General features: G+C 42.7%; 1 protein-coding gene and 1 pseudogene across 25 annotated transcripts in view; both read right to left on the reverse strand.

The window, feature by feature from the left end:
* Positions 1–27,465, reverse strand: part of KCNMA1 (potassium calcium-activated channel subfamily M alpha 1) — a 929,290-nt gene that overhangs the window by 774,994 nt on the left and 126,831 nt on the right. The gene's annotated exons all lie outside the window — the stretch shown is intronic.
* Positions 12,044–13,139, reverse strand: LOC122740984 (annotated as a pseudogene).

Below are 27,465 nucleotides of genomic sequence, written 5' to 3' on the forward strand. Positions count from 1 at the left end.
GTCTTGAGAAGTGGAAAGCTAGAATTCAATTCTTAATAGAAAGGCTAGGAATCAGAACCCTCTATTTTGAGGGAGGGCCCAGACGGGCCCAGACTTCATTCCCCTCCTAACTCTGATTCGAACTCTAGACTTTGCCACCGTATCTCAGCTGCCTTCTAAGAATGGAATGTTCCCAGTTGGCCCCTCCTTCCATTGGTGAGTTATTCCTAGAATCTCCCTTTTGAGGAAGGGCCCAGGCCAATCATTCTTCATTCCTCTCTTGGCTTTGCTTCTTACTCTACAGACTTCACCACCACCATGCTCCCACAGGGACACTTTCCCCCATTCTTTAGGCTTCATCCTCCCCTGTTAGAAGGTAGACTCATTCTGTGAGATCAGCTACCATCTTTCTTTCTGCTGCATTTGTCACGCCAGCACCTAGCACAATGCCTGGCACAAAGTAAGCATTTAATAAATGCTTGCTGACCTTACTTGACTTTAGTTTCCCCTGTGTTCTTACCTCACAGTGTGACCCAAGGTAAGTGAGAACTCTCTGAGCCTCAGCTTTTATTCAACTCAACCTACACTTAATAAGCAGCCCCTACCTACAGGAAAGATCAAGTAGTTCCAGCCCCTGAGGGGCAATCTGATAAGTAAACACAAGGTAATTGGAGGAGGGAAGAGAACACTAAACTGGAAGAGATTGGGAGGGACTAGACTCTAGGTATGGGGAACAATTTGTACTAATGAAGAGGCCATAAAAGGAATATTACACCTGGGTGATAGCAGAGTCTACTTTGAGAAGAGAATGTTTTCTTACATAGTAAAATCAGTCAACAAGAATTTATTAAGTGCTTACCATGTGCCAGAGACCAGGGTGGGACCAAGTGGCCTTTATACTGGGTGGGAGGCAGTGTCAAAATTTAAACGCAATTATACTCCTTATGCCACATAACCCCTTCCTCCTTCCTCAGTAGCCTCCCTACCAAGAAGCGGCCCCATCATGGAACAGGGTCTCTCAGTACATGTATACACATACATACTTTTAACTTCTCCCAGAGTCAAAATTTCTAGTTATGATTCAATGGAGGAGGGAGAAGAAAATTGAATTATATAATCCCTAAGGTCTTTCCTAGCTCCAAAATTCTATGGTCTTTAAAATATTTATTGAGCAGGAACTCAATACTGTGTTAGTCACTCCAGAAAAGAATAGAGTATAAAACTGTAGTCCTTGTCTTCAAAGACATTGGGAGACAAATGCATGTGTGTGTGCATGTGTGTGCGTGTCTGTGTGTGTATACACATACACAGATGTATATATACATATATATGTCTGTATGTTACATATATATAAAACAATTAAGTAAATAAACAAAAATAATGCTAAATAAAATGCAAGATAAAATATAATCAGGAAAATGATGAAAAAATTCAATGCCTGAGGAGGTTAGAGAAGGAAGACCTAAGTTACTGTCCTATAATATTTTTACAGAAGTGGCCAAGACTTGACTTGGACTCTACAGAATAGGTCAGGTTTATTTTTCACAATTAAAAAATAGGACTAGGGGCAACTAAGTAGCGCAATGGATAGAGCACCAGCCCTGGATTCAGGAGGACCTGAGTTCAAATTTGGTCTCAGACACTTGACACTAGCTGTGTGACCCTGGGCAAGTCACTTAACCCTCATTGCCCCACCCCACCCCCCAAAATAAGACTGGACCTGAGTTCAAATCTGGCCTCAGACATGGCACTTACTAGCTGTGTGACCCTGAGTAAGTCATTTAACCCTCATTGCCCCACCAAAAAAATAGGACAATTAGGTGGTGCAATAATTAGATTGCCAGCCCAGGAGTCAGGAGGACCTGAGTTCAAACCCAGCCTCAAACACTTACTAGCTGTGTGATCCTGGGCAAGTCACTTAACCCTCATTGCCCCACAAAAAAAAAAAAATAGGACTGAACCTGAGTTCATATGTGGCCTCAGACACTTGGCACTTCCTAGCTGTGTGACCCTGGTCAAGTCACACAAGTCACTTAACCCTCAGTTTCTTCATCTGCAAAATGAGCTAGAGAAGGAAATGGCAAACCACTTTATTATCTTTGGCAACAAACTCCAAATGGTGTATCAAAGAGTCAGACAGGACTGAGTGACAAAACATGTTAAGGGCTAAAATTCTAGCTAAACTGTCTAAAATATCTAATGAGTGGTCGCCAATAAATTATAAGCTTTAGCAAGAGTTAGACTTTTAAGCATTTATTAAGGAGAATAAGAATTTGGTAAAGAGAGAGAAAAAGGCCTAGATTCCTATCTATTAAAGGGAGAGCACATTTCTAGCTCCCTTTTCCGCCAGAGTCCAGAGGAAAGAGGCCCGAGACTCCGCGCCAGTCTCTTCCTTCCTCCTCCCACTAGTCCGCGTCACTTCCTGATACCAAAGACAAGACTCCTGGTCTTGCCCTCAAAGACCTTCGCTTCATGGGCAGAACTCTTCTACAGTTAGTATCCAGCAGGTGGCGTTATTCCAATCGTTACAGTCCCCCCTGTTGTTCCTCAAGAAACAAAATGTTTCCTTGACGGAACAGTAAAAAGAATATAATAACTATTGATAACTAATAATATGTGAACAACAATATAGAAAAGGAAGAGAGGAAAGTTTTGTCCAGAGGGGCGATTTTTTTTTTGTCCTCATGAACTGACGCTTTGACATTAGTCTTGCAAAGGGAGGGCCTCTGCAGAGAATACATATTACAGATGGTGTATATTATAACAGAAAGAGAAAAAAAAAACAAAAACAAAAACAACAAATCAAAACTGTTCATTTAAAGTCTCTGAAAGTCTTTTCTTAGATGTCCTCTAGGTGTAGTCGTGGAATGGAAGTCTTTTCAGGGGTTGATGTGTGGATACTGGTAATCAGCCAGGAAATTTCCTACAAAATTGAGCTTAACACAACTTTAAAATAGCTTTGTCAATAATCAAATCAAACAATGAAAGTTCTCAAAAACATGTCTAAGGGAATTCAGAATCTTAGTTGTTACACATGAAACATATAATAAAACAAAAATTGAAACATTCTTTAAAATTATAATATTACTATAGTCCCCCCCTTATGGAGGGTAATTGAGAAGATAATTGCTGCGATATTAATTATTAAAAATAATTTTTTATCTTTGTTTCATCACTTTTTGCATCATCTGCCTAATTATCCTCATGCCATTATGAGAAATTAAAAAATCTAATATAATTGGTAACAGATGTCAAGGCCAAATTCAACACTGTATTTATCATGACACCTGAGATAATTATGGGGGTTACCATAAAAGAACAGAGAAATGATGGGATATGAGCATTCCCACACTTGAGCAGTATGTACTGCCCATACAGTATGCCAGGCTTAAAAGAGGTGGATGGAATATATGTCCATGCCACCGAACATATTGGAAGAAACTGAGTCAGACTTAATCAGATGCATGGGATTGAGATGTCCATGGCATCAGGCATATAGGAGGGAGCATAGAAGCCAGGTGTAGAAGTGAGATGGGTGGGATCAATACTTCCAGCCATCTGTACAATATTGTGGGGAAAAATAAAATATTAAACCAAGAGAATCCAACCTCAACATTTGTCAAAAGCCGTTCCCTTGGCCATACCTTGACTTCATTCTATAGTCGCAAATCCGGCTATGATAATTTCCTCAATTCCCTATGAATCTACATGTTTCACAGTGGTAGACCTTTGCTCTGCCTTTTTCTCCATACCAGTACATGAGGACTTCCAATATTTATTTGCTTTTACCTGGAAAAATAGACAGTGGACCTGGACTAGACTCCCACAGGGATTTGTAGACAGTCCCACATTATTTTCCCAAATTTTACAGCAGGATCTGGCCTCTATTACCTTTAAGGGCTCCACACTAGTACAATATGTAGATGACTTACTTTTGGCCTCTCCTAATGCTGAAATTTGTCAGGAAGATAGCCTATCTATGAGGTATACCTGTACATTGCTAATCATACATTTGCTTTTACCTAATTAGACAGTCATATGGAAGGGTTCAGGAAATTAAGGAATATCATCTCGATGCAGCTTATGTTGTCATTGAAACATTTATAATTTATGGTTTTAAAAATCACTGCTTACTAATACCAGGTGTGTTTAGAATTCTTCCTTTGTTGTAAAGAACTCAAGATGGTATGTTTCTAGCTGTTTTGTTCAATGTTTCTAGCTGTTTTGTAAAATGGTCTCAGGCTATTGTTGAAATTAATATATGCAAATTCTGTAATGCAGGCACTTTGCATTGTGCATGAAAATGCACTTTGTAGACAGCAAAATGTATAATTACATAATTAAAAAATAAAATTGGGTGCATTTTAGCATATTCCAAAAAAAAAAAAAAAAAAGAGGGGAACATTTGTAAAAGTTTTCTTTTTTCAAAAAAAAAAAGTTCTTTGAGATTCTGTTAAGGGCTAAAATTCTAGCTAAACTGTCTAAAATATCTAATGAGTGGTCGCCAATAAATTATAAGCTTTAGCAAGAGTTAGACTTTTAAGCATTTATTAAGGAGAATAAGAATTTGGTAAAGAGAGAGAAAAAGGCCTAGATTCCTATCTATTAAAGGGAGAGCACATTTCTAGCTCCCTTTTCCGCCAGAGTCCAGAGGAAAGAGGCCCGAGACTCCGCGCCAGTCTCTTCCTTCCTCCTCCCACTAGTCCGCGTCACTTCCTGATACCAAAGACAAGACTCCTGGTCTTGCCCTCAAAGACCTTCGCTTCATGGGCAGAACTCTTCTACAGTTAGTATCCAGCAGGTGGCGTTATTCCAATCGTTACAACAACAATATTTTTTGCAATTACTTAAAACACATGCACTTCCCTTGCCTCTGTATTCTCCCTGCCCCCCATGACCCACCCTCAGGAATGTGCCCACAAACCAACTACTGGCTAAATTTCTCATTGAAGCTCCAGGTAAAAGGTATAGTTCTGCTCATGTAGAGGGCACGGAGGAATCTACTGAGGAGGAAAATGAGGACAATTAGGCTGAGCCAGGGAGCCCTGAGCTGGAAAAGTCAGAAAGAGAATCCAACCCAGCCCCCAGGCAGAGCTCTAGGGTTTCTCCAAAATGTTCCAGCTGGAGAGGAACCCTCTCAGCAATCACAGGCCAAATCCTCAGAATCCCAAGAAAGAATCCCCAGAACGGTCTCTACTGGGCGGGGCACAACTCTTTCCTTCAGGGCAACAGACTCAAGGATCTGGGTGCTGTCAGCCCAGAGCCATTTCCCAAGAACTCAGAGCAGCAAAAGCCACAAGAGATATGGAGGTTTAATACAGTAGATACAGTATAAGTCACTTCAGCTCTTGGGGCTTAAGTATACTCATCTGTAAAATGGTTCCATACTACCTGGACTCCCCATCACACCCTGATGCTTGACCAGGGCACTTCATGAAATGTAAAGCTCTGTATAAATATGGGCTATCATTATAGTTGGTCCCCTAGGGGAGGGTTAAGGACATACTTTATAAATGGATCTTCTTTATAAATGGATCTTTCTGTATTAGTCTGCACCCTAAACCCCATGGGGGGGGCAGAGGGAATACAACAAAATAATGGTTAGCATTTATTGGTTATAGACTAAATAAGTAGACAGAACTAGGGAAGGGGGCATGCTAACAACTGGAAGAATCCAGAAAAGGCTTCTTGTAGGAGGTAGCACTAAATCTATGATCCTAATAATCTTGTCTCTGCCCTCTCCAATCCACCCAACTGCAAAATGATCTTTCTAATACCCAAATCTGACCATAATATTTCCCTAGTCAAAAGTTTTTGGTGGTTCTCTATTGCCTCTCGTATAAACTATATACAAAGTCCTCAGGCAGGCATATAAAGTCCTCTAAAATCCAATTCCAACCTATCTTTGTAGATTTCTTTCATAGCAATTCCTTTCATGGACTTTCCATTCCAGCCAAACTGGCCCACCAGCTGTTCCTTGAACTTGGTGTGCCATCCCCATCTGAATACTCTCACATAAGCTGCCAGCTGTGCCTGGGATGCCCTTCCTCTTCAGCTCAGCCTCTCAGAATCCTTGGATTCCTTTGTTGCTCAGCCTAGTTGCTGCCTCTTCTATGAAGCCTTTCTGGATTCCCCCAAGTTAAATGCCTTCTCTCTATTCATATAACCTTATTGCCTGAACCAGGACTGGATGGACTAACTAAATGCTTGAAAAAATAAAAAAAGAGAAAAGAAAATCCTTCCCTTCACCCAGCATGCAACCTGTGCTTTCAGACAAGAGAATCAGGATACTGGGTAGATAGACGGTCTGTAATGGTGCCAGTACAACCCTCACATCAGTGGTGTCTGGATAAAGGCAAAGTGACCTAATGGAAAGATCACCGATTTTTGTCTGGGCATCAGTTTCCTCAATTAGGGCTGGACCAGATCTCCAATATAAGAATCAAGAGATCAGTCAAATTCCCAGGATATCACATAGCTGGAAAATAGGAAGGAAAGAAAGAAGAAAGGGAAGAAGGGAGAGAGGAAGGAAGGAAAGAAGGAAGAAAGGAAGGAAAGAAGGAAGGAAGGAAGGAAGGAAGGAAGGAAGGAAGGAAGGAAGGAAGGGAGGGAGGGAGGGAGGGAGGGAGGGAGGGAGGGAGGGAGGGAGGGAGGAAGGAAGGAAGGAAGGAAGGAAGGAAGGAAGGAAGGAAGGAAGGAAGGAAGGAAGGAAGGAAGGAAGGAAGGAAGGAAGGAAGGAAGGAAGGAAGGAAGGAAGGAAGGAAGGAAAAGAGAGAAAGAGAAAAAGAAAGGCCTCATCATAAGCATTCATAATCCAAAAAAACAAATTTGCACGTTGGCCACATTTGAAAATGTATGCCTTCTTCTGCATTTTAAATTGCGACTGGCCCTGCCCTATATGGAGAAATATAAAAAGTAGAGAGCATCACACAGATAACCTCTTGTCCCCTGAAGGAGTTCCATCCTGGGCATAACAACCATTGTGACCTAGAATCCTCCAGACCTTAGTGACTACAGACCTAGTACTTTTTCAAACATTCCCTTCTGCCCAGACACTCCCCTCCCACCCCCACACTCCCACTCCAGCCCACCACAGGGGGCTCTTCCAGCCCCAAGAGCCAGGTAACTCTGTGGCCACACCATTTCCTTAGCTGTCTTTTCTTCCATATAGGCCAGGAGATGCCCTTCCTTCTATCTGATTCAGCAAACACTTTGTGCCCTGTTTCCCAATGTGCAAAGTCAACATTTGCCCAGTTACCTTCCCTTCATCCCTCATCCCTCATCCATGAAGCAGATAGGTTACCATGGAGATTTGCCACAAGAAGGCAAATGTTCCAGATAGGAAATAGATGTTCTGAGGGCCATCAGAGCATATCCCTCATCCAGTTTCCCACCTCTCTCTAAGAGCCTTGTTTTGCAAGGATAAGTAAGAGTGATGATATTTGCCCAGTCAACAGCCTACAAGTACCAGAAAGACTTTTAACAGTTTTCCTCTAGGCAAAAATAAATAGGTAGGTAGGTAGGTAGGTAGGTAGGTAGGTAGGTAGGTAGGTAGGTAGGTAGGTAGGTAGGTGATAGCAAGATATAGCGATGAGAGAGAGAGAGAAAGAAAAAGAAAGAAAGAGGAAGGAAAGAAGGAAGGAAGGAAGGAAGGAAGGAAGGAAGGAAGGAAGGAAGGAAGGAAGGAAGGAAGGAAGGAAGGAAGGAAGGAAGGAAGGAAGGAAGGGAGGGAGGGAGGGAGGAAGGAAAGAGAGATAGAGAGGACAAAGAAAGAAAGAAAGAAGGAAAGAAAGAAAGAAAGAAAGAAAGAAAGAAAGAGAAAAATACATTTTAAAAGGTTTTAAGGAATACTTTATTGCTTCCCTTAGAGACCTTGGAATTAGGCCTAAGGAGGGAAGCTGGAAAAGGGGTGATTGATAACACCACCCCCCTTAAATAATAACTTCCATGATCATTAGCCACTCCATGTGCCAGTTGGCAAGGAACTTGACAGAAGGGGCCAGGGTACGGAGGTAGGAAGGAGGAGACAAGGAAGAGGAGGAGAAGGCAGGAATATGCAGGGATATGCAGGTCCCATGAATGGCGTCACATTTTAACCCAAGTGTTGACAGCTTCTAGTCCTAAGCCTCTTCTGAACAAAAAGAATTGGTATTCTGTCACACAGAGGGCAAAGGGATCTGTCAGCAGAGCCTGCCTGTGGCAGCTATCCTGGGTCCCACTGTCCATCTGTCCAGAGCTTGCCTGCTGACAAGAGAACTATGTGGGCCACTCCTTCTGGTCCCCTGTGGTCCCCTCCTTCCTGAAAGGAGCCTGCCAACCCCATGTCTCCATGCCAGGCAATTTGAGATGCCAAAAGGGTTTCCAACAATACGTGGGGGACAAGGGGCCACACAGGGACACAAGTTCAACACCCAAGGCAAAGCCCTTGTCCTGGCGGCTGGTAGAGTGTCGCTGCCCAGCTGAGGTTCCCTGTAACTTCAGCCCTCTCTTCCCTGAAAGGTCCAGGTGGCTATGCCCGGGGAACCATGGTGGGGGTGGGGGTGGGGGGCAGCTGCAGAGTCAATCTGGAAAGGACACCATGCTCCTAACCCTGGTGCTAATGAACTGCCCACACTTGTTCCCAGCGTGGCCAGGGATACAGTCCCCTTGCTGACACTTCACTTGAACTATTTTCCAATTACGAAGGAGGGCTCGGCCTCCTATCAGCTTACAGGGGAGGGGGAGCTTTTCTGCCTACTCATTCTCACTCTCCCATCCCAAGCACCCAGGCTCAGTCCAGAGAGGCATCTTGCCATTTCTGCCGCCTGTCCAGTCAGACTCATGTTGAATACAGAGTCCATGCTAGACTGTACACATGAAAAGAAGGTAGAGCACATTCCTCAGGGGCTAATATATACGTGCAATAAACTCATACTCACATATACAAGTAACTCCCCCATTTAAGCAAACAGATTAAAAAACTCAGATTTAGGGGGGTGGTTAGGTGGCTCAGTGGATAAAGCACTGGCCCTGGATTCAGGAGGAACTGAGTTCAAATCCAGACTCAGACACCTGACACTAGCTGTGTAACCCTGGGCAAGTCACTTAACCCTCATTGCCCCACAAAAAACAAAAAACAGATTTGCAAAACAGGTCACTTAGGAGAGTGGTTCTTAACTTTTTGGGGTGTCTTGGATCTCCTTTTCTTTCTGATGAAATACATGGACTCCCCAAAATTGTTTTTAAACATAAACAAATATGAGATTACAAAGGAAACTGATTATGTTGAAACATAGTTATCAGACTATTAAAAAAAAAACTTTGCAGACCCCAAGTTATGAACTCCTTAGGAACTGAGAATTCCTAAGTTTTTGTAGTTGTTCAATCATTTCAATCATGTCTGATTCTCCATGATCCCATTTGGAATTTTCTTGGCAAAGATAATGAAGTGGTTTACCATTTCCTTCTCCAGCTCATTTTACAGATGAGTAGACTGAGGCAAAGAGGATAAAGTGACTTATGCAGGGTCACATAGCTAGCAAGTATCAGAGGCTGGATTTGAACTCAGGAAGATGAGTCTTCCTGACTCCAGGTCCAGCACTTTATCCACTTCACCACCTAATTGCTCCTAAATTTTAGGATGCATTTATTTGCAACAAAGTTGGGTACAGGGGGAACAAAAAAGAAAGGGAGATTTTTATAGGATTTGTTTTTCTAGAACCTAAATTCTTTTGGTTTGGGTTTTGGTTTTTTGTGGGGCAATGAGGGTTAAGTGACTTACCCACACTCACATAGATGGATTCTTTAACTCTGAACCTATGACTCTAAAAGCCTAAGATCACCAAACAGTCATGAATGGATGAAATTGATTAGTCTTCTCCATTTTACAGATGAGGAAACTGAGGTGCAAGGACCTTTCACATGTTGCACTCCAAGTTACAGGATCAGAAAATTAGAGCTGGAAGGGACCTCAAATATCAAGACCAATGCCCTCATTTTACAGATGAGGAAAGAAAGACCCAGAAACATGACATGAGACTTAAGTAGAAAAGCTGAGATTTGAACTCAGCTCCATTGCCTCTAAGCCCCACTTTCTTTCTGAGTCACCATGTTCAGAATCAAAGAAAAGACTAGTTTCTTGCTTTTGAAGCCTTTTTGCTCTACCATCAGCCTTCACCTTGGTGGTGTTCTTGTTTGTTTGGTTGGATTTTTTTTTTCAATGCACCACCAAGGCAACCAGGTTTATTTCTGTGTTGATTGGTTGACACCTGAAGTAGTCCTGAACTTGATGGTTCTGTTTGTTTCAGGAGGCAGGCTGCCTTCAGAGGTGGGGACTGGTTGAGAGACCACAAAGCGATGCCTGAGATGTAGCCTGGCACTGCGGAGAAACGTGTTCTCTTTCCTCCTCTGCCCTGGCTTATCAAGTCACCTTGAGCTGGGCTCTTTCACAGCTCCGCGCCCCAGTTTCCCTGTTTGTACAACAGTGCGCCTAGTCCCCTCCTCCCTCCCTCCCCCCAAATCCTTTATGCTATTATTAAATGACACACTAACTAAAAGAGGTCAGTGCTACAATGAATTCTCCCTACCTACCCAAGGTTCTTCAAGGGGCCAGGCAGATCGCTCAATGTGGGACAGAGGTTCCTATTTACAGAGCACTAGAGGGAAGAGGGACACCCCACAGGCAGCCCTGTAAATACTACATGGGCATGATCAGAGTGAGAGAATGACATCCTGGAGAGAGACTAAAGGGGGAAAAATATTTTAAATGTAGGACTCGCCCAAGGGGAAAATAGGTTTTAAAAATTGATATTAAAACACACACACACACACACACACACACACACACACACACACACACACACAATCCCCCAAGAAAGGGAATCTAATTTTAGTAGCCATTTTGCCCCAGCAAAGCACTTCGCAACCAGTTATTTTCAGAAATGCTATTAGCCACAGGGTTATTTTTAATGCCCGGAGTGTGACAGCCGTCTCTGACACAAACAGCAGCTGAAAGGCAGTAAATCCATAGCCCCGGATGTTCCTTGGGTAAAAGACTCCATTCAGGATGAGCTCCTCAGGTTCTTCTAATGCTCAGCCCAGTTAAATCCAGGGACTCCAGCCCATTTGTGCTGCCTGACACACCCCACCAACAGCTACTCTGAGGTCCTCTGGGATGGGAGTCCTTTTGACCTTGCTTCACACTCAAGTCACTCTAAGAGCAGCTAAAACAGTGGGTTTCCCAGAAGACAAGAGATCAAATGACCTGGCTTCCAAGAGCACAACAACCTTCAATGGCTTACTGTTCCCTACAGAATAAATTCCAGATTCTTTATCCCATCATTCAAGACCCTCTGTGATCAGACCCCAACCAAATTTTTCTAGCTAGGTCTCCTCTATACTTCACTAAGTTCCTACTCCAATGTCTCATCTAATGGCATGGAAGTCACTGAGAGTTCTAGAAGGCAACTTCAACAGAACACAGGCACCAATAAAGCCCTGCCAAGCTGGAAATTTTCAGAGTATAGGTCTAGCAATCGGCCTTGTGTATAGTCCAAAACAAGCCTGAGTTCGGAAGGTTGGCACAGCCAACAAAGAACCTTCTGAAAAGTCTAAAAAGGAGAGAAGACTGGATATCTACATTTAGGCATGTGAGAGTTCCCATGTAAGCATCATCATGTTTAGTGTCATCCATAACCACAATCACGTGCATAAGCAAAAACAGCTCTGAAAAGCAGCCAAACTCAAATTAATTCCTTTTCCTCCTTTTTAAAAAATTTTCCTAGCAGACAATTTATATAAAATCCCCCTTTAATTTAGTATGGCAGCTTCCCACAGAAAACCACTTAAAGGGCAGCTTTGGTCAAGAATAGAATGAAATAATCAAAAAGACATCACTGCTGATTTTTTTTAAGCCAATACATTCACCAATTATGTTCCAAAAACAAACAAACAAACAAACAAACAAAAAACAACTCTGCAAGAGGTATTTTCTCAGTGCTGACTCTTGCTAGGATCTTTTCTTCATGAAAATACTGGAGCTGAATTCTGTCAAGCATCTGTCATGTCAGAGAATGGAAATTCAGCTTCACATCATTCCTAGCCCCTGGATGGAAGACTGTAAAGTCTTGAAATTCCAACTTGTCATTGTTCCATCAATCCAGTGATGCAAAATTTGGGGCAGTCTTGCTCATCCACTTCAGAAATAGACACTTGAGTGATCCGTTTTTGTGTAGCATGTCTACAGCAGCGTTGTAATCCTTAGTTGTGTCTCTCTTGTCCATGTTCTATGGCAGAGATGTTGCTTTGGATGCTCTGTTTTGGAATATCTAATTTGGAGACAAAGGTCAAGGAACCGTGATCCCCATAATCAAACAGCATGGGGCAGCAGTCATGTCCAAAAGCTATCGTTATTTTCAGAGACAAACGATCCACTCAGAACTCTATTTTCAGCTGAGAAACCGGCATGTTTTTGGAGGTATCAACAACTGATACAGTACTATCATGGTTCACCCAAGCAAGGTGGTTCTCACTGACAGAGAAATTCACCCAATGGACCCAACAACTACTTCCAATACCCCCAAATTCTCCCATCAGTTGACCAAAAGTCATTCTAGTGCTGGCTTTTCATCAACTCCTTTAATGTAAGCAGAAAAATCTCTGTCACAAGATCCAACAGCCAACAAAAACATTGTTGGGGGACCAGTCCAAACTAAGAATTGGTAGAACAAATTGCCTTTTTTATGTGTTTTCTTATGACCAGTCATTTTCAGACTCAAAGTAGCACATGGAAATCAGTTAAGCTCTACCACCTAAAGCAAATTTATTCTCTTGGGGAGACCATTTCACAAAGGTGGCTAAACTATTAATCCTCAGGATCCTCAGGAGTGGTTTCCAGATGCCACCTTTCTGTCTCCAGAGGTAGGCATGATGGTCTCCCCAACAGGTTACCATTTGATCACTCTTGGGCCCACTCAATACTTTTGCCGTGTCCTTTAATACTTGTGACTGTGTTCCTTCAGTTCACGGGCTTTCACTCATTGGTTCCCATTCTTCTTGTGGATGTGTACTTTATAATTATTAGGGCTAAGGGCAATTTGGATATGGTCTCTGTTCCAAGCATGGCAGGTGATTGACTCTAGTAAAAATCAATGTAAGGACATTATTCTGAGTGTTTTCAAAAGGGAAAAAAGCTGAAATGGGGAGTATGCCAACAGCCCCGGAGGGGAGGATTCATTCATGGACTCTGGTCAGTTGACTCAAATAAACTCTGACGGGCAGCAGGAGGAAGATGGAGGCTGACAGGGATCCCAGCAAACTCAAATTAATTATGACGATATCGTATCCTTCTCCCCATGTCTATCACGGGATGAAGTCCATAGGAAGCACTCAATAACGACTTTTGGAAGGATGGACTGCAACTTATTCAGCTGCTTGGAGGAAAAAGCCACATGTGTTTCCTCTGCAGGGCAGCCTCCTTTATCCCCAGATCCCAATGGGTTTCAGTTTAAAAAAAAAAAAAAGAAAGGTCCCATTGACATATAAGGCTAGAGAGAGGAGAGTTGTACTAATGGTCCACGGTCCACTCAAATGTTTTTCAGGGCAAAACTACCAAGTGAGGATGGATTCAAGTGGGTAGTTTCTATAATGGAAACACCAGAGGGACTTTTTAGCAGAAAGTTCTTGTGACCCACGGGATCATTCTTGTGGTTAATCATAGCTAGCATTTATATAGCACTTTAAGGTTTCCAAAAATACTTTTTGTTATCTCATCAATAGGTGCTACTATTATCCCCCATTTCACTGATGAGAAAACCACAGAGGGATTAAATAAATTGCCCAGGGTCACACAGCTAATTAGTGCCTGAAGTAGGATTCAAGTTCAGTTCTTCCTCACTCCAAGTCTTGTGATCTATCCACCATACCTCCTACCAGCCAATGAAAATAATATAGATAGCACTTACGCAATACTTGAAGATGTGTTGTACCCTCACAACAACCCTAGAAGGTAGATGCTGTGATTAACCTCTTTTAAAGATGAGGAAGCTAATGCTGACCACAAGTGTTGGAAGCCAGATTGAAATTCAGGTCTTCTAGACTCCAGGTCTAGCAGTGTATCCAACTGTGTCACCAACTGCTTTGCCAAATCAGTGCAGATTCTCCAAATTCTTCAGGCTGGCTTATAGGTCATCCAGAATCCATCTCTAACCTACATTTCCAGTCCTTCTCCCCTTCAGGCAAAATATAGTATAACTAGACTCAACTGCTAACTTTTATCTGAACACAATCCTCCATCTCCCACCTCCATGTTCCAATGCAATCCCTCTTGACCTCTGCTTCTCAGGAACCTTGTCCTTTGAGCTTCTGTTCATCTACTACTCCCTTACTGAGGCTTTTCCTGATCTTCTCAGTTGCTAGAAATCCTTCTCCACCTCAATTTTCCTTTGTTTATATGTTGAATTTCCCCTGCAATGACTAAAAAGTTAAGAGACATAGTTTATGGGTAATTTATCTCCATTCAGATCACCCCCAACCTTGGCTATCAATTCAAAGAATGTACTCCCTCTTCAATGGGGTTAGGGGGAGCTCCCCCAGGATTCACCCCCACACACCATGGTGAAGCCTTCAGCTATATAGACAAAAGTATCTGCTTCCACCCAAGCCTGAGAACACAATGAGCTTCCCCACCCTAGATTAAATTCCTTTCATGGTTGGGTGGGGTCTGACCAAGATTGAGGAGAGTCAATGCAATCTCATTATCAGTGATTGAGATTCAAGAAAAACTGGCCTGTGGGGACTTTGAAAGAGGAGGGGAACTCAGAATCCCCCACATTATTCATTATTAATAGTCATCTTTCACACCCTTTCCTCCCTATCCCAAAAGAATGTGAACCCCTTGAGGATAGAGCCTTGTTCATTTTTATCTTTGTGTGCCCAACACCTAACATGGTCCCTTGTACATAGTAGGCTTCTAAAAAGTTTGTTGACTTGAAATGAATTTAGTTTTTTTCTTTGGTTCTCATTTCTCCCTGCTCCACACTATGTGACATAACCCTTTATTCTTCCTTAAGAATCCCATTGGTTGTATCACTCTCTCAGAAGCCTTCATTGATCACCCATTGCTTATCGTATCAAGTTTGAAGCAAAAAGACTGTGCCCCATCCTTGCTCTGAGAGACGAATCGCCTTCTGACATTTTGTCAAGTCAATGTGCTACACTCCTCAGCCCAAATGTAATTCCTTAATAAAGTTGCCTGAATTCATTTCACAAAGCTGTATTAAGAGTTTCTTTCGTGAAGAGCACTGCCCTAAAGCTCCATTGCTGGTCCAAGAAGTATCAAGGCAGACATTGGCATCTTTCCTGCTCTCAAAGAGGTTAGAATCTGGTAGGAGAGATAAGACAAGTATCCAATAACTAGCTAAAGCAGAATGTGATCAGTACCATAAGAGAGGTATGAAGGCATTGTGAGTACAAAGGAAGGAGAGATGAGATGCAGTTGAATTCAACTCAACAAACCTTTATTAAGCTGCTGACTATACACTAGGAACTATGCTGAGCATTAAGGGGGCAAGGGGGAAAAAAAAGATATGGCTCCTGCCTTCAAGGAGCTTATATTCTACGAAGGATATAAGATACATACTAAATAAATACAAAGATATATAAAGTAACTTCAGGGAGGAGAAAGGAAGAAAATAAACATTTCTCAAGTATCTACAATCTACAGTAAATAAGCATTTATCAAGTATTCCGTTAAATGCTTTACAATTACTATCTCACAACTTATTCTTATCCCCATTTTGCAGTTGAAAAAACTGAGGCAAGGCAGATGACTTGCCCACAGTGACACTGGCAGGAAGGATCTGAGGCCTGATTTGACCTAACATCTTCCTGACTCCAGGTTCAATGCTCTATCCAGTATACCACCTAGCTGCTTCTAGAAAGAGCAAGAATTAGGAAAGAACAGTTAAAGGACAATACTAAACTGCACCTTGAAGGGAGACATGGATTCAAAGAGGAGAGAAGGAAGCTGCATCTAATAAGTTTGGGCAAAAGTATAGAGGTACAACCTTAGGCTGCCAAAAATATTGAATGTTTCATCAAAGAGGTAGTACTTGACATGAGGTGCAAAAGATTAAGATTTTCAGAGACTGGGTACAAATATTCTAGGGAGTGGGAAGGGAATGAACACAGACAAGAAAGCATAAGATTTGCTTACAGCATGATCCGTTGCCTAGTTCAGAAGGGGTATAAGGTAAAGATAATGAAGCAAGGAGGTGGTGGGTCCAGATGGCAGAAGGCTTTGAATGCCAGACTAAGAAGAAGAAATTTTAAGAAGAATTTTAGGCACTTTGACAGTCCATTGGAGGAGATATTTTGGTACCTTTTAGGGCCTATCAAACAATACAATGTAAATGGCTGTCAAAACCCCAAATAGGGTCAGAAAGAGTCAGACATGACTAAAACTACTGAAGAACAATGAAACAACTCAAGTTCTGTGGAAGGTAGGTTTTTGGGTTTTGTTGTTGTTTTTTTTGGAAGGGCAATGAGGGTTAAGTGACTTGCCCAGGGTCACACAGCTAGTAAGTATCCAGTGTCTGAGGTCAAATTTGAACTCAGGTACTGCTGAATGCAGGGCCAGTGCTTTATCCACTGGGCCACCTAGCTGCCCTGAGAAAGTTGTTCTTGTCCTACACCTCTCTAGAGAGAGACTCCCAGATGGAAGCAAAGTACTGGATTTGCCAAGATGTAGTCAGTCATGTAGAAGTTGACTGAGCCACTTCATCTCTCAGTCTCAGTTTCTTCAATGGAGAAGTTCTATTACTAAATGGTTTCTGATGTCCCTTAGATCTCTAAAGTCCTCTGATTCTCATTCCATATCGATTATTCCTAGGAGCTGGTCAATGAAATAAAGGCCAAGCAATGTGACCTTGCAGAGTTTGTAGGCATGGAGAGGATTTAGGATAAATCTTCAAGCAAGGATGAGTGAATTACCAGCACATTATGCTGATATGTTGACTCTAGTCTTCTCCAACCATTGGTTTCTTTAGTTAACAGATGGTGTAATAATATGGCTTACGTTTCTGTGGCTTAACACATAACCCAATGTCTACCCAGGGTCAGTGAATCGTGCCTATGTGAAGATTTCTATTAAATCCAGTGGTTTGTTTAACTCATAGCTCCAAGCTCTTCCTTTTCTTTATTCAGACATTTGGAGGACACAACTTCAAAGGATGGGGACTGAAAAGAACATGGTCTCACAGAGGCTGGTAAAGCAATTGAGCTTCTTGTTATAGAAACAGAAGACAGGTGAAGACCTTAAGACAGCCTCAACCGATAGGCTGTTATTCTTGCCAAATAAGATGGGTTAAAGTGTGACAGTGATTGAGGACAGGGAAAAAAAATCCCTAATCGAGTCAATGACTGTTAGTTAAATAAAGGAACTAGATTGAGAACAGAAGTACTCACAGAGGCATCTGGACTCAGAAAGGAGGAGGGAGGAAGGCCATCACACAAGAAGAGCTTCAGGGGGCAGCTAGCTGGTGCAGTGGATAAAGCACCATCCCTGGATTCAGAAGGACCTGAGTTCAAATTCTACCTTGGACACTTGACACTAGCTGTGTGACCCTGGGCAAGTCACTTAACCTTCATTGCCCCGGAAAAAAAAAAGAGCTTCAGTAAATCACAGTGAACTGAGTGGCAGAGGCCCGTTAGAGGTGATTAAGTCTCAGTTTCTCATTTTACCCATAAAGCAACCAAGGCACACAAAGTCTAATGATCTTTGCAGTGTCGTAGAGATCATAAGTACAAGAGTCAGGATTCAAACCTGGGACCTCAGACTCAAAAGCGTTAGCCCCTGCTGCAACCTTCTCCCAAAGTCTCCACTTTGAAGAAGGGCCCAGACCAGGCAGCCTTTATTCCCCGGACTTTACCACCATCCATCCCATCCTTCTCCATTATAGACTCCTCTTTCATGCTGTCTTATCCCCTCAGGATGTAAACTCCCATGGGGAGGGACTGGGGTTTATGCCTATATTTCTATCTCTGGTGCTCCCACGGTACCTGGTACCCAGTAAGGGCTTCATAAAGGCTTAGTGACTTAACCTCACTCAGCCTCCTCATTTGTAAAATGAAGATAAAAATAACTGAAACACTTCACAGGGTTGTGAGACACAAAGGAGGATAATAGGTGGATATTGTCTAAGAAGAAAACACCTGACAAGAAAATCCCTAATTCTTGCAAATCAGCACCTGATCCACCACTTAGCTTTTAAAGAGTTGCCCGGGGGCACACAGAGGCCTTGCCAAATAGCTTTAGAGCAGCGTGGGGTAATAGATAAAGTGGCCAACTTGGTTGGAGCCAGGAGGACCTGGGAATGAATGCTAATGCTACCTAGCAGCTATGCCACCCTACACAAGGGACTTCAACTTTCTAAGCCTCAGTCTCCCCATCTGTAAAAGAGGAGGAGGAGCTAATAAAAATCTGAGTCAAATGAGATAAGGAAGGCCCAGGGCTCAGCAAACCTTACATCTCTATATAAATTTTAGCTATTATTGTTTCCAACATATCAATTTTACTGTTCTCCCTTTGAATGATAAGGATCTGTTTGTTCCCTTGCCCAAGGCTTTCTCCCTCTCAGCTGTTGACAATTCCACTAATAATTACATGCCTTTAAAAAAATTAATCATCATAAAAACATATAGAGGAGGGAGAGAAAGCCGGGCCCCATTGTGCCATGGTGTGGCTCCTCTATGGGCTTCCCATGCATCCACGTCATTACCAAAAGCCAGAGGCTCCATCCAAGGACAGAACCTTGCCACCCAAAACTGCACCTTGCTGCAGCTTTCTTCTTCCCTGAAGCAGACTCTGAGTGACTCATCCAGCCTGTTATTTCAGAGACGTGTTCCCTACCTCGATGCTGTCTTCTCAGCCCCTTCCTAAGATAACGTGTGTATTTATGAGGGAAGGGGAAATCAGCTTGCAACCTCCCCCCCTCCCCCAGGCTGGGATGCCAGGGCCAGGAATTTACAGGCAAATCCCTACCTCCCAGCTACCTCCTGAAGAAGTGACATCTCACTGCCCAGGGCAGGCACAGTGTTCCCCAGGAACTCTCAGCAGTCATCAGAGGCCTCAGGGGAAGGAGCAGAGAGTCCTCTAAGTGGAGGAAGGTCAAGTCTGGCCTAGTTAAGTCCTAATGTCCTGTGGGGCAGGAGACATGTTTTTTTTGTTTGTTTGGTTTTTTCCACCTCCAAATATGCAGTTCAGGCTCAGGATGTGACAGTGATTTCATTACTGAGGACACTTTGAGAGGCAGCTGGAAAGGACCTCAGAGACCACCCAGCTGAACCCCTTCATTTCACAGATTAAGAAATAAAGGCTAGGGGCAGCTAGGTGGCACAGTGGATAGAGCACCGGCCCTGGATTCAGGAGGACCTGAGTTCAAATCCGACCTCAGACACATAACACTTACTAGCTGTGTGACCCTGGGCAAGTCACTTAACCCCAATTGCCTCACTTAAAATAAAAAAAACAAAAAAGAAATAAAGACTACTCCAAGGTCACACAGGGAAGAAATAGTAAAGGCAGGCTTCAAACCCAGGCCATCTAACTCCAGCTCTTGTTGTCACTTAACGGTTTTGTACTTAATAAGAAATGTCAAGGCAGCTAGGTGGTGCAGTGGATAAAGCACCAGCCCTGGATTCAGGAGGACCTGAGTTCAAATCTGACCTCAGACACTTGACATTTACTCGCTGTGTGACCCTGGGTAAGTCACTTAACCCTCATTGCCCAGAGAGAGAGAGAGAGAGAGAGAGAGAGAGAGAGAGAGAGAGAGAGAGAGAGAATATTCTGCCCATTTTGCATATGAGGAAATGGAGGTTCCAAGAGTTTAAGCACTCATCATAGTCACACAGCTCATTTGTTTCAGGGTAGAGATTTGAAACCTGAATTTACTGATGCCTTAATAAATAGGAAGCAATCACCCCAACAACCCTAGAAAAGTTATTTCAATTCTTGTGGTCTCAGTTTCCCTGCATACAAAATAGGAACAATACTCACTCCCTGTTATGAGGATGAATTGTGGTTTTTGTGGGCCTTGTTGAGAGAAGCTTGCTTTCCAGATGCTGACTGATTAGGTCAGCCCCACCCAGAGCTCTGGGTAGGAAGCCAGAGCCTCCTGCCTTACCACTTCGGTGAATAAAGACAGGAACTCTGGCTCAGTGCCTCCTTCAACCATGCAATCACCTTCAATAAAAGGGTAAATAAACATTGTAGTCTGGCTGTGTGACTTTGTAAAGAGGGGGATGGAAGCCTTGCAAGAGCCGGCAAGAGTCCTATTCATGGGCTCTGGAAGGCCCTGGTGTTTGTCATCAAATACCTGCCCTCGATCTCTTCTCCTACCCTGGCCTCCATCAGCATGGCTTTTTGTGGCACGTTGTCACTCCAACTAATTATTATCACACCAAGACATAAAGTCCCATCAAGGATGCCCAGACACACATCCAAATGAGACTTCTGTTCAACGAGAGAGAGAGAGAGAGAGACAGAGAGACAGAGAGAGAGAGGAGAGAGAGAGAAGAGAGAAGGCATTGGTCCCCAAACAGCACCAGGCCAGCGAGGAAAGGCAGAATTGGAGCAGAACTAACTGGTGTTTATTTTAAAATCTATCTTTAAAACAAGAGTCGACCCAGCCATTTCTTCACCATCAGGAGAGAAGGAAGAAAATAGATAGGAGAAGGGTAAGAATCCCATTTGGCCTTTCATCTCATCCACCAATCAGCAAGTCTTTACCAAGTGCCCATTTTATGCCCAGACTAGGGGATGATGCAGAAAAATATAGACCCCTGCTTTAAGATGCTCATAATATACATGGGGATATACAAATATCACATATAAAATAATTAGTGAGCAATGCATGGCACCGTATCATTAAGCTTAACATCAATTATTTATCAATTAGTTTGTAATTAAGTACCAATAGCACCATAACCTACAGGGCTCATTCACCAGCCCGTGAATGACAGCACCCACCCCAAAGACTAATGTCTTAATTGGCTATTCCCTGTTGATAATTACTGTGATGGACTCTACAAATATTCATTCCTTTCTAATATTTTATATATACCTATATATGTATGTGTTGTTTCCCCTAACCTCATTGTAAGCTCCCTGAGGGCAGGTATTATAGTCACTTTTGTCTTTGTATCCCCTGTACCTAGCATTGTAAGTGCCTGTCCCATAGTAGGTGCTAGATTGGTGACTGTTAATTAATTAATAGTAGTGATCAGGGAGTTTCAGGTTCTTAACAAAAGATAAGAGCTTGCTCACTTTCCTAATCCCATTGGTCTGGACACATAAACCTGCCCTAGTCCCAGTCTTCAAGATACCCCAGTTCTTGGGGGTGTTGCCACCTGAGGCCAAGTAGTGAGAGCACCAAGCACAGTCAGAGGCTTCTGATGAGCAGTCAAGAAACAAAATCAGCCGCAAATCACTTCACGTCCCTCAGTCTCATCTTTCCCCATCTATAAAATGAGGGGTTTGGTGTGGGATGACTTTAAGAGCAGAGTGGATAGTGGACAGAACACAGGATCTGGAGATAGATAACTGAAGTTTAGATTCTGCCTCTGCCAAATTGATCATCTTTACAACTCCTTCCAGCTCTAAAATCCTTCGCATCTTTTCATTGTCTTACTTGACTTGACCTAAGAGGGTTGTCTGTTTCAGGGCCATGTAAACGTCTAGATTGCCCTGAGATCCTCAGGGCATCATCCTGTTTTGTAGTACCCCAAAACTCTCTCCCTTATAAAATTATGCAGAAACAATTCACAAGTCCGTAGGGATTGATGTTGATAAAGCATTTAGAAGTCCAGTGTTGGACACTGGGGCAGTTGAGTTGATCTGCTCCTGGCACATTTACTGGCTGAAGGGACCTGGGAACTAGCAAGAGCCCCACCTCTTCCAACAAAGCCAGCAAGAGCAAATGCACATAGCAAAGAATATTCAAGAGGCAGCTAGGTAGTACAACTGATAAAGTGCTAGGCTGGGAGTCAAAAACACCTAGTTCAAATCTGGTCTCAGACAGTTACTAGCTGTGTGACTCCGGGCAAGTTGCTTTAAAAACTCAGTTTCTTCATCTGTAAAATGGGGATGATGACACCTACTTCTGAGCATTATTGTGAGGATCAAATGAGATATTTGCTTAGCACGGTATCTGACACATAGTAGGCATGGAATAAAAGTGTGTGTGTGTGTGTGTGTGTGTGTTTAGGTGCCAAGAAGACAACAGTTTGCTCCAGAGTGAAACCTATAGAATCTATAGGGGAAAATACAATCATTGAAGCTGCAATTGAAAAAGCAGTAGGGGCAGCTAGATGGTGCAGTGGTTAAAGCACCGGCCCTGGATTCAGGAATACCTGAGTTCAAATCCGGCCTCAGACACTTGACACTTACTAGCTGTGTGACCCTGGGCAAGTCACTTAACCCCCATTGCCTGCAAAAAAAAAAAGAAAGAAAGAAAAAGCAGTGGGCTTGGAGTCCATACCTGGGTTCAAATCCTAGCTCACCTATTCACTTGTTGTATGACCTTAAGGCCTCAGTTTCTCCATGTATAAAATAAGACCAGGAATCCTTAACCTAGGGTCTAAGGCCTTTTAAAAAATATTTTTATAACTATTTTAATTTCATTGGCTTCCTTCATAATCTCATGTATTTTATTTAATGCATTTAAAAACAATTTTGGGGGCAGCTAGGTGGCGCAGTGGATAGAGCACTGGCTCTGGATTCAGGAGGACCTGAGTTCAAATTTGACCTCAGACACTTAACACTTACTAGCTGTGGGACTCTGGGCAAGTCACTTAACCCCAATTGTCTCACCAAAAAAACCCAAAAAACAAAAAACAAGCAAAAAACCATGATTTTGCAATATGGTTCATAAGCTTTATCTTTCCTCATCCCCCCTAAAGCTAGTACTTTCCTCTCTCTCTCTCTCTCTCTCTCTCTCTCTCTCTCTCTCTCTCCAATTATCTCATTTATATCTGTTTGTATACAGTATTTTCATGTTGTCTCTCTTCCCCATTAGACTGTGAGTTCCTTGAAGGCAGGGACTGTCTTTTCACCTTTCTTTGTATCCCTATCACATAAGACAGAGCATAGCACATAGTAGGCACTCAATAAATGTTTATTGAATGACCTGACAGCCAAATAGGGTCAAGGGCACAAAAAGGGTTAAGTATTAGACGATCCCTAAAGCCCTTTTCATCCTCTCTGGATGCTTTGCACATAGTAGGCATTATTATCTATTGAATTGAATTGATATTGCATTTCATTGTTAACTTTGATTTTATCACCCATCTCCCCTTAACTGTACCCATTCCTCCATGCAATCTTTTGTTTAAAAGAAAAAACATCCGAGCTGACATGGTATCTGACAGCATATGCCAACCACATCTTGCGTCCATAATCTCACACTCCCAATCACTTCCATCAATCCATTCTCCCCATGGAAACTGTTCCATTGAACTGAATAGAATGGAATTCTATTCCTATGAACTCATTCAGAACCAGGAAAAGTAGATTTCCTTTGAAGACCATATTTCCCCTCTTTTTCATCTTCTCTTGGGAAAAAACAATTATAACTCAACTGAAAAGCAAAAGGCTACTACGAATCCATCTTGGGAGGATTTAACAAGTTTGTTCTTCTGAGGGTAATTACACTTTCTCTTTGAAAGCCTTGATTTTCCTTCTGACAATCTCCTGGAGTGCTTCCCTCTCAGATGGGAGACTCTGATCATTAGCTCCATAATTCATCCTGTTTCCTTTCACCTCTTCAACTGCCCAGTCTCATTCACTGACTGTTGCCTCAGGAAGTTACAGTCCTGGATATAGAAAAGGTCCTCAGATCCCCCATGGCCTAGGGCCAAACCCAGAGGCCTCTCAAGAAAACTTCCAAGAGGATGGGCAGAGAAAATTCTTCTGGTGTTTGGAGGCTTTGCTCATGGTGTCCTGGGCCCTGATATTAGTTAAGTACACTGTTGGAATAATTAGTCATAATTAACAAAGGGAGGAAATGAGAGAGCTTTGCTTATCCTTTGAAAGCAGGGCCTTCCAAAAAATGTGGTTGCTCCTGTTTCCAGAAACACCCCATCTCAAAACTCCAAGTGGATGAAACTAAAATTAAACTGAGGCAAGAGAACAAAACCTTAAGTCATAAGAAATGCAGCAAGAGGACAGAGGTGTATGGATCCAAAGATGCACTGGGAAGGTTATTCAGAATACATAAAGAAAGAGGCCCCCTCCAAGCCTGCAGACTCTAAAGTCTCCTGGGATGGGTTTTTAAGAGATGTCTCTTCTCAAAGCCATGTCTGCACCATTTTGTCATTAAAAACAAAAACAAAACCAGAATGCCTTCTTCTCTCCAATTCTGCTCCCAGACTTTGCAGCACAGATGTCCTCATTGGCTTCCTACTTTGTGGTCGAAGGATCAGAGATTGACTGATTGATTGATTGATTAGGATCAGAGATTAAGAGCCTGAAGGGACCTAAGAGGTCATCTAATCCAACCCTCTTATTTTACAGATGAAGAAACTGAGGCCCAGAGAGGTTAGACCACTTGCCCAAGGTTATAATAAGTATAGGAGGAGGGATTAGAACTCAGGTCCTTTGACTCCCCTGTAAAATGCTGTATTTCCAGATAAATGCCCTCATGCCAGGCCAGTTTGGAATAAGGGGACAACACTGTTGCCCCAGAACATGGTTTTGGATGCACCAGCTCTGACATAAATCTCTGAGCTGTGAACTTCTCTATACAAGGATCAGTCTCTCTTATGTCCTCACTAAACACCATGAAGTAATGATGTACACCCAAGACCAAGAGTACAAACCAAGCTATTCAAAACAATTCAATAAATATGTATGAGTACCTTCTATCTTCAAGGCATTGTGCTGGGTACTGAGAAAAAAGAAGGAAGGAAGGAAGGGAGAGAGAGAGAGAGAGAGAGAGAGAATAAAAGAAGGGAGGGAGGGAAGGAAGGAAGGAAGGAAGGAAGGAAGGAAGGAAGGAAGGAAGGAAGGAAGGAAGGAAGGAAGGAAGGAAGGAAGGAAGGAAGGAAGGAAGGAAGGAAGGAAGGAAGGGAAAAGAAAAAGAAAAGAAACAGTCCCTGCCTTCAAGGATTTTACATTCTATTCTGCTTTTGAAAGTCTGAAGGTAGAAGATTTTTCTTTAAAATGTTTATAAAAGCACTTTGTAAACCTTCAGACACCATATAAATAAATTCAAGATATTATGATTCTTTCTATATACCATGTGGACTTTTATGTTTATTTGTTGTTATTTTTTTTTTCAAGGAGCAACAAGGGGAGTCCAGAGTTCTGGAGAAAGGCTAATTGAATCTCACTGCCAGTGGCTTGGGCCAAACAAGCAATTTCTCCTTTCTGGCCCCTAAACCCAAGACTAGCCTTCCTTTAAAGCCCAGATCAAGGCTGCTTCCTCCCTTAGGCCTTTTCCAATGATTCCAGTCCGCAGTAATGGCTTCCTGCTCTGAACTCTGAGAGTATTTATTATTTGTCCCAACCAATGAACTTGGGGTTTTTGGGCAGAGGATAGATAACAACTTGTTGGGTATATTGTAGTGGGATTTTTTGGGGGGAAGGGGGTATGGATTGGACCACACGGTCTCTGAGATTCTGCAGCACCTGACTATAATTTGGCTTATTCTTTAATTGTTTTATAAAGTGCATTTGCGGGGCAGCTAGGTGGCGCAGTGGATAAAGCACCGGCCCTGGATTCAGGAGGACCTAAATTCAAATCCGGCCTCAGACACTTGACACTTACTAGCTGTGTGACCCTGGGCAAGTCACTTAACCCTCATTGTCCCACAAAAAAAAAAAAATGGGCGTGGGCAGCTAGGTGGTGCAGTGGATATTGCACTGGTCCTGGATTCAGGAGGACCTGAGTTCAAATCTGGCCTCAGACACTTGACACTTACTAGCTGTGTGACCCTGGGCAAGTCACTTAACCCCCATTGCCCTGCCCAAAGAAAAAAAAAAGTCAAGTGCATTTGGTCTTATTTCCCCAGTTAGATTTGCAAGTATCTATAAAGATGAAGATATTGTCTTAGACTTCATCCCTTATAGAATCTACATGTTAGTCACATGGTAGGCACTTGATAAACTCTTAGGATAATATATTTAGAGCTGGAAAGGATCTTAGAGATACGTTAGTCCAACCCATTCATTTCACAGCCTGAAGGCCAATAAGGGGAAGTTACTCGCCTAACATCACATGGGTAAGAAGTAGAAAAGTCTGGATTAGAAGTTGGGTTCTCTGCATCCAAATCTAGTGCTCTTCCCACTAGACCTAGCTGTCTTCTTTCCAAAGAGCTGATTCATTTGCTGAAACCATGATAATAAAGACATGAATTTCCCAATTCCATTTTCTAAGAGATATCCTCAGTCCTCACTACACTCTAAGCCTGCGTCTACTTCATCTGGAAAGCCCACGAGTCACAACTGTGAGTACACTGGGTTCCTACTCTGATACCTTGTCCTAGCCTGACTATTTTTTTTGTTGTTGGGGGCAATGAGGGTTAAGTGACTTGCCCAGGGTCACACAGCTAGTAAGTGTCAAGTGTCTGAGGCCGGATTTGAACTCAGGTCCTCCTGAATCCAGGGCCGGGGCTTTATCCACTGTGCCACCTAGCTGCCCCAAGCCTGACTATTTTTAAGGCCCTTCCAGGGAAGTACAAGTTCTGACTGGTACTACCAAGTCAGCAGGGCTTTGAGTGCTGAATGGTCTTTGCTCAGCTGGGGTCAGACAGGCAAAGGTGACTACTACAATGATAAGTTGCTACAGCAACTCACAAAATCCTTTCCCATGGTGTGAAGAGGTTATTACCTGCCACCTGTAGAAGGAATACCTACCTACACCAGTGAAAGCATAGTTTTGTCTTGTTTCAAGCCTGCAGATATATAAACAAACACATTCTGATGCACAGAGGTCACCGATTTTTATGTTGTTACTCAACACTGCTGAATTATTCCTACCAAGAACACCACAGAGACACCACAATTATTTGAACTCTCCATCCTTTTCCATGGGATGTATTCTTCTGAGTTGACTTCACAGTCTAGAATGCTATTCATTTTTATTTCACGAGAGACTGCTAGACTGAATGTCTTTGATCTACTTGCAAATCTAAAGCCTAAAAAAATAAAGAGGTGTTGCCAAGAACAAAAGCCTCAGTTCATCAGAATGCCTTCTTCTTTCTCACTCACCCCCTGGATGGATAATATTTGGTTTGATAGGTCTAGTGCACCAGAGTCTAGATATAGAAGGGAGAACTCTCACTCAAATGTAGAAAAATGGATTAACTCATGGGTAGACAAATCTGGTCTCAGACACTTACTAGCTTTTGATCCTGGACAAGTCACTCAACCTTGTTTGCCTCAGTTTCCTCATCTGTAAAATGAGCCAGAGAAGGAAATGTCAAACTGCTCCAGTGCCTTTGCCAAGAAAA

Source organism: Dromiciops gliroides, chromosome 2 (genome assembly GCF_019393635.1).
Source record: "Dromiciops gliroides isolate mDroGli1 chromosome 2, mDroGli1.pri, whole genome shotgun sequence".
NCBI classification, from domain to species: domain Eukaryota; kingdom Metazoa; phylum Chordata; class Mammalia; order Microbiotheria; family Microbiotheriidae; genus Dromiciops; species Dromiciops gliroides.